The sequence below is a fragment of the Maniola hyperantus genome, chromosome 2 (assembly GCF_902806685.2).
Source record: "Maniola hyperantus chromosome 2, iAphHyp1.2, whole genome shotgun sequence".
NCBI lineage: Eukaryota > Metazoa > Arthropoda > Insecta > Lepidoptera > Nymphalidae > Maniola > Maniola hyperantus.
The window spans coordinates 17,731,668-17,744,540 of NC_048537.1; the positions used below are offsets into that span (position 1 = coordinate 17,731,668).

General features: G+C 36.0%; 1 protein-coding gene across 8 annotated transcripts in view; it reads left to right on the forward strand.

The window, feature by feature from the left end:
* The first annotated feature begins 1,404 nt into the window (after positions 1-1,404).
* Positions 1,405-12,873, forward strand: part of LOC138404195 (zwei Ig domain protein zig-8-like) — a 452,145-nt gene continuing 440,676 nt past the window's right edge. For 7 of the 8 annotated variants that reach the window (XM_069507627.1, XM_069507610.1, XM_069507615.1 and 4 more), the window contains exon 1: positions 1,405-1,591. The gene's annotated coding sequence lies outside the window, so the exon portion shown is untranslated. The remainder of the gene's footprint in view (positions 1,592-12,873) is intronic. The other variant, XM_069507614.1, reaches the window with a different exon arrangement.

A 12,873-nucleotide genomic window follows, 5' to 3' on the forward strand; every position in this document is an offset into this window, starting at 1 on the left:
ATCGTAAAAAAATAACACATTTTAAAAAAAAAAATTAAGTTTTGACACGACGCCACAAAAGAGGGCTCGTTCACGGGCGATCTCCTTTCAGCCCAATCCGTTCAGTTGGTAGTTTCAGCTGAACCCCTAATTCAGCCCCTTAGGTGTTGAATTTTCAAAAATCATGCATGCGAAATTTCATCCCGATCCGTCCAGTAGTTTAGGCTGTGCGTTGATAGATCAGTCAGTCAGTCAGTCAGTCACCTATTCCTTTTATATATTTAGATTAAAGCTAATTTTCCAAGTAAGTGAGCAGCACGAATATTATGTAAATGTCAGCAAATGAGGTGTGACAATGTCTACATTGAACCTAATTTCATTTATTTCACTCCGAAGCTCTACCATCATCTTTCAATGCCTAGCTGAATAACTGAATTGTGACTGGAAGAAAAAATATTAGTTTTATGCCACATTAATTCTGTAAAAGCATAAAATTCTTGATTGCTAACCAGTTAATTTTTTAGGGTTCCGTACCTCAAAAGGAAAACGGAACTCTTATAGGATCACTTTGTTGACTGTCTGTCTGTCTGTCTGTCTGTCTATCCGTCTGTCTGTCTGTCAAGAAACTTACAGGATACTTCCCGTTGACCTAGAATCATGAAATTTAGCAGGTAGGTAGGTCTTATATCAGACATTAGGGGAAAAATCTGAAAATCGTGAATTTGTGCTAACATCACACAAAATTGATTTAATTTTTTTTGTAATCATCAAAGTAAGATAACTATATCAAGTGAGGTATCATAATATGAAAGGGCTTCACCTGTGAATTCTAAAACAGATTTTTATTTATTTTTACGAATCATAGTTTTTGATTTATCGTGCAAAATGTCGAAAAAATGCGACTGTACTACAGAACCCTCGATGCGCGAGCCTGATTCACACTTGGCCGGGTTTTTTTAATAACTTTAAAAGAAAATATTACAGTAAAACTTAAAGGTATCCAAGTACTATACAAATCATACCCGCATGGAATGGTGCCAAGAATACTGACTGCATTTCCGCACTGGACAGCCAGGCTGATCCGTTGCGCAAAAAATGAGCCAGCCCTTCTGTCACCAGATGAGTTCGAAAATCACGTCATTTTATTAATACAGTCCAAGACCCTATTGCAGCCCCGCGCATTACTGGATCGAGTATGGCCTACGGAGTACGGACCTACTAGAGCCTACGCTACTACGGTCTACGGTACTACGGCCTACGGTACTAGAGCCTACGCTACTACGGTACTAGTAGTGTAGGCTGTAGGCGTTACTTACTTATCAAAACTGTAACTTACCTCTACACTGCTGAAAAAATCAGGGGTGTTTTCAGTGTTGAAAGCTGAAGCGGGGAAGGCGCGGGGCAGGCAGGGCGCCGACTCCGGCAATCCGGCAGTACCAAGCCGCCGTTCAGTCCGTCTGTCCGTCTTTCTCGCGCCGTGTACTGTGCTTCAAACCCAGTGTGTGTGTTACGTGATTCTGTCATGTGAGTGCTCCCTGTGCAATATATTGGTATATTTTCCGTGTTCGTGTGTTCAGTTGTAGCGGTTTATTCATAAGTTGAAGCTGATAAGGTAGGATTAGGATTTATTGTTCCTCTTCTTTTTATCTAGATCGTGACTTGATTCGCGAATGTTTTTTTTGAATAGCTACTTCATCTGGCCGAGTTGGATGAATCCGAGGACTTAATTAGGGTTAACGAAAGATAAGCTTTTCAGGTCCATTTTGTGTGAAGACTTCGGTTAATGATAAGCCTTATTTGACTCTATTGATTGTTAATCAATGTCTTATTAATAATACATGCAATATTAGTATTGAATTTGATGGAAATATTTACTATAATTTCAAAAGTTAATTATTATTTTTCGGACGGAACTCTTAATTCAAGCAACTATAAATAACTTAAGATACTGTAATGAAATTATGAAAATGGTGATACTAAATTTATTTAAAACAACAAAAAAAAACATAACTATTGTAGAGTTTATGTTTTGATATATGTATGTTACATTTACTTATACCTACTGACTTTATAAGTAAACTAGTATGCTGCAGGATTATTCGAAAATTAAAAGAAAAACCTCTGAATTTAAACGGATTAAAATTAATTAATTTTTCTCGCTTTTTAGATGTTTAGATATTTAGATAAACTGTACTTATTTGCCCACTTTGGCTAAGCGTTCTTGCCAGAAATCTTCATTAAAACCATAATATTTCAATGCCCAATATTGAATTGATTCAGGATTTTAGGTGTGCACTTTGATGATGTATAAATAAACCTGTCGGTAAAATAAAAGTAATAGAAATAATTTACTTATACTTTTTAATTATTTTGCTACAAGCTGATGCTCGGGACTTAATGACCTACGTCTTCGGTGCAGTAGTTTGAGTTGTGCGTTGATAGATCAATCAGTCACTATTTCGTTTTATATATGTATTTAGATATATGTACAAAAGGAAACTGCCAATAAACGCACAGCATTTTTGAAAGTTAAACCCCTAAGGGGGTAAATTAGGGGTTTGAAAATTGCGTAGTCCACGCGGACGTAGTCGCGAGCATAAGCTAGTCAGTGACAAAATAGGCTTGCCTGTCTCACAGTCTCACACACAATACTTTTTTTTTAATTTATAGACTAGCGCTTGGCTGCAATCAGACCTGGGTGGCAAGTGATGCTAGAAGATGCCTATTCACTCTTGTAGCTTAAGTTTTAAGTTTGCGTAATAATTATCACCACTATATCTTACAAATGTAACACCATACCAGACCATCAATACGAGTAATTTATTACCTATTTTGAATAAATCATTTGACTTTGACTTTGACTTGTCTTGAAGGTACCCATATTATAATTGGAGGGGAATACTGATGCTGGAAGGGTGTTCCAAATCTCAGCGGTTCGAATTAGAAATGAGGAGGCAAATCACTTCGTACGTATCCGTGGAATTTCGACTACATACGTACTACGTAATTTCGATTTACTGAAGTGCAATAAAGTTTCCAAACCAAATAAACAAACAAACCAAGAAGAACGTTACAATGGCTTTTCATAAGTTAGCGAACAAACAATGCTGGTACTGGCAACACTGCACAGTGCAACTGATGAGCGTGCAATAAGAGCCCACGTTTCGCACGTCCAATGAAAACGGAAAATATTTGCTCGAGCTTTTCCTTTCCAAGTTTATTTCTTGGAAAATGGAAATAGAAGATGTGACCAAATATTGTATAGTTATTTACTATTTTTAATTGGAGTCTAATATTGGATTTCATTCAGTGGTGAAAGTAAAAAGAATTTTTTCTGGGCTCTTCTCAGACCTGGGCGCGTTTGGAACCCCCGTAGCTTATTAATTATCACCACTATAATTATCATCTTACAAATCTAATAACTATCAAAAAGTGTAAATGATACCAATTTTGAATAAATTATTTGACTTTGACTTTAACTTTGATCGGATTGAGATCAGATACAAGACTGACCGTTCTCTCAAGCACGAAAATGCCACATCGTAAGTTAACCGACTTTCAGGAAGGAGGAAGTTCTCGGTTCGGTGCATTTTTTCCAACTCATTTCATAGAAAATTCAATGATATTGTGGAGAAAAATTTTCCTGGCTGTAAAGTCGTTTTTGCGGTTTTCGCTTACAACTTGATAGTGTCTTAGTAAGTAAAGGCAATTTCATAGACCACGATTTTTTTTAATAACTTTTCTATGCACAATAACAAAATTCAATGCTCCAAATCCTTTAGAAAAAAGCTTTATAAGAATCACAGGGGATCAGTCGAAGAAGGCTCGGGGTAGAACAAACAGTTTGCGCTCGGGGTTTATTCGCTTTCTTCTTTCGGGGACTGTTCCCCGACCGATAACCGACTTAGGGCGGCGTGTTTACCGACTCATTATTGGGTCGTCATACTTCGAGTGTACTTTGTCTATTATACTGTTGTCTTCGTACACGACTGCCCAAAAAAAGGAGTAAATATACCTAATGACTTTAACATCTAATACCTTCTAATACCTTTAACTTTTCGGAGTAATGTTCGTTTTAAGTAATTAAATATCACTTGCTTTAACAGTGAAGGAAAACATCGTGAGGAAACCTGCCTGAGATTTCTCGATAATGTTCTCAAAGGTGTATGCAGTCTGCCAACCCATACTGGGCTAGTGTGGTGGACTATGGCCTAAACTCTTCTCGTTCTGAGAGAAAGCCCGTGCTCAGAAGTGGGCCGGCGACGCGACGGGTTGATCATGATAAATGATTAAAAAAACATTGAGAATACAGTTTCGTGTCCATGAAAATAAGTGAAGTGTTTTCAGAACGATGTTGTCGGAATTATTAACTCAAATGTTTTAGAAATATAATTTCATAAGAGAGTTCTTTGTGTCTGTATAAATATTATGATGTTTATTTTGCGAAATTTTCCTTTCCGATTAAAGATTTAATGCGGAGTTTGTTCAAGTATTTAGATTACGGTTATTTCCACTTTGAAGAGTACGGGTAAGTAGACAGCTTAAGAGTTAGTACAAGTTTGTACGTTACGACAACCTTGATATATTTCGAGTGTCAAAAAACTACTCTACTAAACTACTAAACGTCTAATCAAAATGGACTTAAGCAACTTTGTTTTGAGGTTGCACTCCATACAAAAGTATTACGCCCATGATTCTATTAATTATTTTTCTAGATCTAAAACGATTATTATAGATTTATCTCTTCACTAGCTGATGTCCGCGACTTTGTTAACGTGGATTTAGGTGTTAAAAATCCCGTGGCAACTTAAATTTACCGAGATAAAAAGTAGTCTATATGCTACTTAGACATACACTTTCCAGCAGGGCAATTCGCTAGCTCGGTCTTCAACAATAATGATATTTTAATCCATTGAAGGTTTCCTACGAAAATTATTTTAATATCACTCAGTGAAGCAGCAATGTAGAACCAAATAATGTCAAATGAGCTCTGTGGCCGTCGTTCAGTGCTGAACACTACTAGCGGATCTATGTCCCACTGGTCTTGACCCACATAAAATCGCGCAAACGCGTTGTTCCGTTGCGACGTGATTAAAGAACAAACTAACAATCCAACACACAAACACAGTTTCGCCTTTATATTAATATGGGTAGTGATTCTGATGTTATTGTGTTTCGATGTTGTATAAGTAAATAGTTATAAGATGTACAGTACACGGCAGAAAGTAATGAACATCGGCCTTTAGAATGTCATTTTGGCTTTATAGAGCGTTGTCTCTGCCACTCATACCTATATATGATGTTTTGTCGGTCTTAACGACAGAGACAATGCTCTACAAATCTGCTATCTCCTTCTAAAGGTCGATGTACATTACTTTCTGCCGCGTACTGTATAAGTAAACGTTTTCGAGATGTGCAAACTCGTGTTAAGGCTGCTGTTCGGATTTGCGCAGCGGGGTTCAGTGGCTCAGATAACTTGACAACGTAGGTACTAGGTAGACACTCTTAAAGCTTATATTAGGCTTTGGATTAATCGAATCTCAATTTTCATTGAATTTCCAAACGGAGGATCTTAACTTAAGGTGACGCAGTACGCTCGACCGAACCTGTTTGCTTTTCACTTGACATTGTATGAGAAAGGTGAGAAGCACGATGATTTTCACCGAAATCAAGGGTTTAGGAAAAGTATTTTTGAGAAAAAACTACTAGCTTTATGTTTGCAAAGTATAGTGATTTCAACTAATAAATAAATAAACTATGTCTAATGTTAAATTCCTTTACAATTTTTATACCCCTAATCTTATTTATTTACGCCCAAAGTTGTCATAAATTTTGTGTTAAAATAGGAATCTTTTGAGGCTCGTAACTTTAAAACAAATATTTTTTTCAATGTTTCATATATCAATAAACCTAGATAATGACGAGATTAATCGATATAATACTTAGTTTTGAGCATACAATTATCAAATAATGTAGTAATTACCCTCCTACGTTTGTATGAAGAAAGCACCGAACTGAGCCCACTTAAGTGATTTATATCTACTTATGTTTTCTTTGAAGAAGGCAATTTAGAGTTTTTTTTAATTACCTTAATGATTAAAGAGCCACTATAAATGTCACAGAGTAAGGATATGATAGCCTAGTGGTTAAGACGTCCGCTTCCTATTCCGGAGGTCAGGGGTTCGATTCTGGGCATGCAACTCTAAGTTTTCGGAGTTATATGCACGTTTTTTCAATTTGTTAACATAAAAATACGGTTTTTTTCTCCGGAAAAATATTTTTATTAAAATATTGAAAAATATTTGTCATTTACGCCTTGTGACGTCATTAATCGCTTTCTGCACAACGTGACGTTAATGATTAAAATTATTTTAAAAATAAAAAAATCATGATTTTTTGAAATTATTCTTTTGAATAATGAATTCTGGCCCCATAAAATACCAGCATACAAAAAATCACGGCATTTTATTACTACTGTCTAAGACCCTATTATCCATGTAATGCGTAATACATAAAGGTCATCTGTATTTATGTTGTGCCTCTGCTATGTACCTATGTATGAAGTTAAAATGTAGGCTGTCCCTTCGGCTCCAGCTGGCCGGTAACAAGGTTAGTGCATGCATAATGGAGCGAGCAAATTGTGTCCCTGTTCGCTACCATGGGACATGGGATGCCGGCTGAATCTATCTATCTATAATCTTCTAAGTATATAAAAGGATTGACTCACAGCTCAAACTGCTGGACGGATCAGGTTGAAATTTGCCATGCACATAGCTATTATGCCGTAGACAACCGATAAGAACGGAAAAATTTAACCCCTATAATAAGGTAAAATTGAGGTTTCAAATTAGTGAAGTCCACGCAGACGAAGTAGAATAGGATAGTACTTTTTAAAGTGTACGAAACTCAGTCCGTGAGTCTCACAACGCTTTGCACGCTACAGCTATTAGATTAAGATCCTTGTATGTTTTTTTTATATGTTTATTTGCCAAGCCGAATTGAGAACCACCTCCTTTTTGGAAGTCGGTTAAAAATAAACGCTTGTTCAGTTCAGCTACTTATAAAAAGTTAATTTTTCCCTGACGCGTCCGCGTTTAGTTTTTTGTCACTTAGCTATCGATCGTTCGCCTCGCGAGGAGTCGTTAAGCCCTCGTGTGGACAGTTTCACACCCTTCCGCCTTCCCCGACTCGCGCCGCCTTGTCCCCGGCTTTGTATGCCGCATCACGTTTTTGATTTAACTTTTTTTCGAGGGATCTTAACACGCGCTGAACTTACTTGATCCGTTTAATCTGAATTTGTGAAAGCAAGAGTTGTTCGTAGGTACAGCTTTCCATATAAAAAATGTAAAACAAAACTTAGTTTAGTGGAATTTGTAACTTTGATATTTTTTTAAATCCGATATTTTAAAGTAGCTTTTATAGGTGACCTACGAGTATATGCCAGTCCCATCGTTGTTACACTCCTATGTCATTCTCCAGGTCTTTACCTACCCATACCCATTTTACCCATGCAAAAAATAATATTGCTCCGGTTGCGACATGATTGAAGGACAAACCACAAACAAACACTTTCGCTTTTATAATATGGGTAACCAGCTGACCCGCCCCAGCTTCGCTCGGGTGGAATTTAGAAAATCGAGGTAGGGGTTGAATTTACAAAAATCCTGAAACACGTATTTCTTCATTTGTGACCGTAAACCCAAATACCAATTTTCATGCAAATAACTTGAAAAATGACGAACTATCATACAAACATTCATCTCCAATTTAACCCCCTTGGTAGTAGAATTTTCAAAAATCGTGAGATACGTATTTTTTTTAACCGAAAGTACAAGTATCAATTTTTTTTGTTCATCGATGTACTTCAAAAATGACGAACTTTCATACAAATTCCATCGCCCCTTTTACTTGCGCCTCCTGAATCCAGCGGCTCCCTGCGACTCGTCTGATGTCGTCCGTCCACCTAATGGGGGGTGGTAGCTTCAAGATGCCTTCTTGTCCAAATTCCTCAGTCGTTGAAGATCAAAGTTTTCGAACAGTGCGTGTTGCCATTGATGACATATGGATCCGAGACATGGTCGATAACTGTGGGCCTCATAAGAAAGCTCAGAGTCACTCAGCGGGCAATGGAGAGAGCTATGCTTGGAGTTTCTCTACGTGACCAAATCAGAAATGAGGAGATCAGTAGGAGAACTAGAGTAACCGACATAGCTCAGCGGGTTGCGAAGCTGAAGTGGCAATGGGCAGGGCACATAGTTCGTAAAACCGATAGACGTTGGGGTTCCAAGGTGCTTGAATGGCGACCTCGCACCGGAAGACGCAGTGATGTAAATTACTAAAATAAAAATACAGTGAAGATAGAAAGTCACAAATACTGACAGCGCCACGCCAAGTTTTTGTCAGAAGCTCGAGCTTTTCTGATTGGCGCGTTTACAACGAACACTGGAAAGCTTATCGCAGAAAGGAAAGCCTTTTCCTTGCCCTTGACAATGAAGGATGGCGCGTCAATGCGAACAACGTGCGAATCAAACCAGCCGCCCGGAATAATTCATACAAACCCACGCAACTACCACAAACAATTTATCCAACTCAAACTGTATCACTGTGCAAGTTTTTTAGGGTTCCGTACTTCAAAAGGAAAAACGGAACCCTTATAGGATCACTTTGTTGTCTGTCTGTCTGTCGGTCTGTCAAGAAACCTACAGAGTACTTCCCGTTGACCTACAAGCATGAAATTTGGCAGGTAGGTAGGTCTTATAGCTGACATTCGGGGGAAAATCTGAAAACGGTGAATTTGAGGTTACATCACACAAAAAAAATTAAATTGTGGTCATGAACGAATAATTAGTATTTTCAATTTAGTAGTAAGATAACAATATCAAGTGGGGTATCATATGAAAGGTCTTTACCTGTGCATTCTAAAACAGATTTTTATTTATTTTTATTTTATGCATAATAGTTTTTGAATTATCGTGCAAAATATGGAAAAAATACGACGACAACAAAGTGATCCTATAAGGGTTCTGTTTTTCCTTTTGAGGTACGGAACCCTAAAAATATTGACAGGATCACGAATTATATTACAATTAACTGAACCTGCTTAACATTCAAAAATCTCAGAAAAACGTCACTAATAATGTAATAGAAAATGTATTACTTAATTATTCATACTAATATTATAAATAGGAAAGTGTGCCTGTCTGTCTGTCTGTCTGCTAGCTTTTCACAGCCCAACAGTTTAACCAATTTGATGAAATTTAGTACAGAGCAAGCTTACATACCGGGGAAGGGCTAATTTTTAACCCGGAAATTTAACGAGTTCCTACGAGTTTCAAAAAATCTAAATCCACGTGGAGTCGCGGGCATCCTCTAGTAATTTATAAACCATAGGTATTAATTAATAATATTGTCATTAATACATCCAATTACCCTTCCGATGTTATTATAGTTCGCTGCATAAAATGATTGAAAAATCACATCGGAAAAATCCGCCGCGTTTCATAGCGTAAAATTTTAAATAAGCATTATTAATTACTTACGAATTTCCAGCAGAACCCGGTTTAATTTCGAAAAATTATTGTAACGGTATTGAAAATGTATTTATTTTACGCGTAAAGTAGGCTCTATATTTTATCAGTAATAAAAACCTTTTGTTTTTATCATTGAGAAACTTTTGATGTTTTATTATTTAATCTGCCTGTGAAAACATTATTTTTTCCAATCTTTTGCAGCAAACAATTAGGACAACTTACTCGTATGTCTGAGACTCACTAACTTTCGGAAAGAAAATTCAACTGAGAAGAGTGTGACGTTGTAAATTTTGAACTACTAACTAGCGTTTCGGTTTTAATAAAAATCAATTTTGTTCAAAGTATGTTGGTGCCACCTAGCATCAAGGTGCAGAACTACGCGTGGGTCGATGTTCAGAGTTCATTCGAGCCACAATAGATGGCGTTTGCTTCGTTGTCAATTGTCGTAAAAATAAAACAAAATAATTAAATAAAACCATAATATCATTTGTTTATTGTTAAGTCATTAACAAAACGGTTCTTATAATATATCCTTAGGTTCCGCAAATATTCAAAAATGAATTGGCTTCATGATCAAACTAAATGAGAGCGGCCACACTCGGGTTGCGTCTGGCAACACCGATTGGTGAGATTTAGAATTTTTCTGGAGTCAACATGTGAAGACGAATTTTTTCGTTCCAGGAAAATCTCACTCCTTTTCGCCCATGGCTTCGCCTGGGAAAATACAATAGTTATAAATTTAGTCATCCTAACGTATTTCAATGTTTCATCAATTATGGTGAGTGAAAAATCAAGTAATGTGGATTCGACAAAATGGCGGTTTGGTTAGAGAAAATCCTAATTTCATGATTTCCCTTTCAGTTCCAGTTATGTTACCTTCCCAAATAAATGAGGATAATGGGTTGTGGGTGGACTCCTGAAAACCATTGGTGGCCAGGAGTTCAATAGGTGAGTTGTGTTTGATCGGGAAAATTCCACGTGTCGAAATTTTCACACAGCACAAATTATAATCTTGTTTTTCTTTGTTACAGGGTTTCCGTTTGCGTTTCCGTTTGCGTTTCCGTTTGCGTTTCCGTTTTTTAGTTTTCGGTTTTCGTATTTATTTCTTTTGCACATTCACGTTGGCAACTTAATTTCTATGGATAAGACTTGGTGAAAATCTTTGTAAGGAAACATTTCGGTTGTGAAGAATCAAGTTAAATCGAGTTTTGGGAGCTTGGCCGATGCCGTCCAGCTACCTTGCAGTCTTCGCACCTACAAGTAAGCAAATGTTTGTATCCTGGAACCGTTTAGTGAACCTTCTTAGTGTATGTGTACAGTAAGAACCCTGTCTTTACTACTGAGCTTTTATTTTGAAACAATTTTATGAATTTTACTGTGTCATTGTCTATTCCATGCCAATGGCATCTTAAATTTAAAACATAGATTTTATGTACTATCTACCTAAGGCATTCTAATGTATCTAAATTAAGTCTTGGCATTAAGCTAGAATAACTAAGCATTATTAGCCATCACTATGTATTAAGCGACCCCGGTAAAAGTTACATTAAAAACAATTTTGTCTAACATCTAGCAAATTTCATTTATAACACCTCATATACATTACAAGGGAGTCGACGGCTAGCTTCTATTCTTTACTAGGTAGATAGATCAAGTAAAGTAAATTATTATTTTCCTCTAATCTTTGTAAGGTGGTAGATTATTCCGTATCCGGGTATATTTCCATTCCGCCCAATTTACCACCCTTACAAATGGCGCCCGAACGTTTTTTTTTATAGTTATTTCAGTATATTTTGAGAAATTTTGTGAATTTTATGAAATGTACTCCGCTGATTGTACAATTTTCTAAGTAGTGACACATTGCAAAGAGCACTAAGCTGTTTTTTATGGTTAACTAACTAAATAATAACTAATAGTTAGAAATTTTGTTTGATAGTTTAAGTAATTTTCTGAGTATAGTCCAACATTGGTTTTTTTTTTTCTTATTTAATTAACACATTATAAATGGTGCTTATGCCGTTCAATTATGTTATTTGACTTACCTTGGAGGTGTATAAGTGAATGTTTGCCTTCAGTTTAGTAATAAACATTGCTTAACTGAGTTGTTGTTGGGTATTGCTTTCAATAGTAAGTACATCATCTCAATAATTAAAGTTTTGAAACGCTATGTGCTGTTAACTAGTTACACACATACATTTATAAATACTAAGAGTTACAACTGGTGAAACTAAATATATAAACTATATTCAGAGATTACATTAAGTTCAAGTATGAAGTTATGAACAATTTTTTTTTCAGTGACTTGATACTTCATTATTTTGTTGAAATTTTGTTTAGAGCTGTGTTAAGGTTATGATAAAAGCTACTTCACACACAAAACATGTTAAGTTTAATTGAATGCTGGTAGTTTAAAGTGACATTTAGAAACAGATTTTGTTGTATTTTAGGTTATGTGTTAAAAGTGTAAAGTAACAGCCATCAAACCATTGCACAATCTCTTTGTTTTTTTTGAAAGATAATATGCTAGTCAGAGTTCATTGCAACTTTGTTGCCTGTTTACTTTTGTAATTGTAAAGGTTGTAACACACTGTGTACTCATAAAGGTGATACTGCACCTTACAATCATTTATTCAATTTTGGGAAGTTTTATTTTGTTATATTTTGTTTACTATAGTAATAATATGTGCTTGTATTATTAACAATATTTTGGAATAGGAACATAATTGATAAAATAGTTAGGATAGACTTAAGAATATTGTTTTTGTTGTGTATTTTGCTTGTGTATATTTAATAGTTTAAATAACTTCTTTTGTGTTTGTGTTTAACCAATTTGTATAAGGCTAAACATAGACAGTTACACAAGCTCGATATTTTGTTAAATGTGTTTTGACTTAACACAATGGAACAGACTTTTGCCCAGTTTCATTCACTTTTGAAGGACGAATTGTGTTATGAGGTATCCATTCGTTCCGAAACTCCAGCACCTACAGTGCTAGGTTTAAAGAAACAGTTAAAACAATTAATTCAGGAAATTCCTTCTGAATCAATTTTAGAGACAGATTTCTCTTCTGAAAGTGAGTTAGGGGTTATTACTAAAAAACTTCAAGACTTAGAAGATTTATTAAAAAAGTGTTCTGACACTAAAGATAGACATGCCCTCTGTAGGTCTAAAGCTTTAGCTTCACATTTGTACTTTAGAATTTTGAGAATACAGTGTTCCGAACTCAGCTTAATAAGTAGGAAGAGTGAATTACATACAAAGTTGCAGAGTTTGATTTCCAGATTAGATGCTGACAATGAGTCGTCTCACGACGAATCACTGGATTCCGAGAGTACCGCCGTTGACTGCACTGGTGATAAAAAT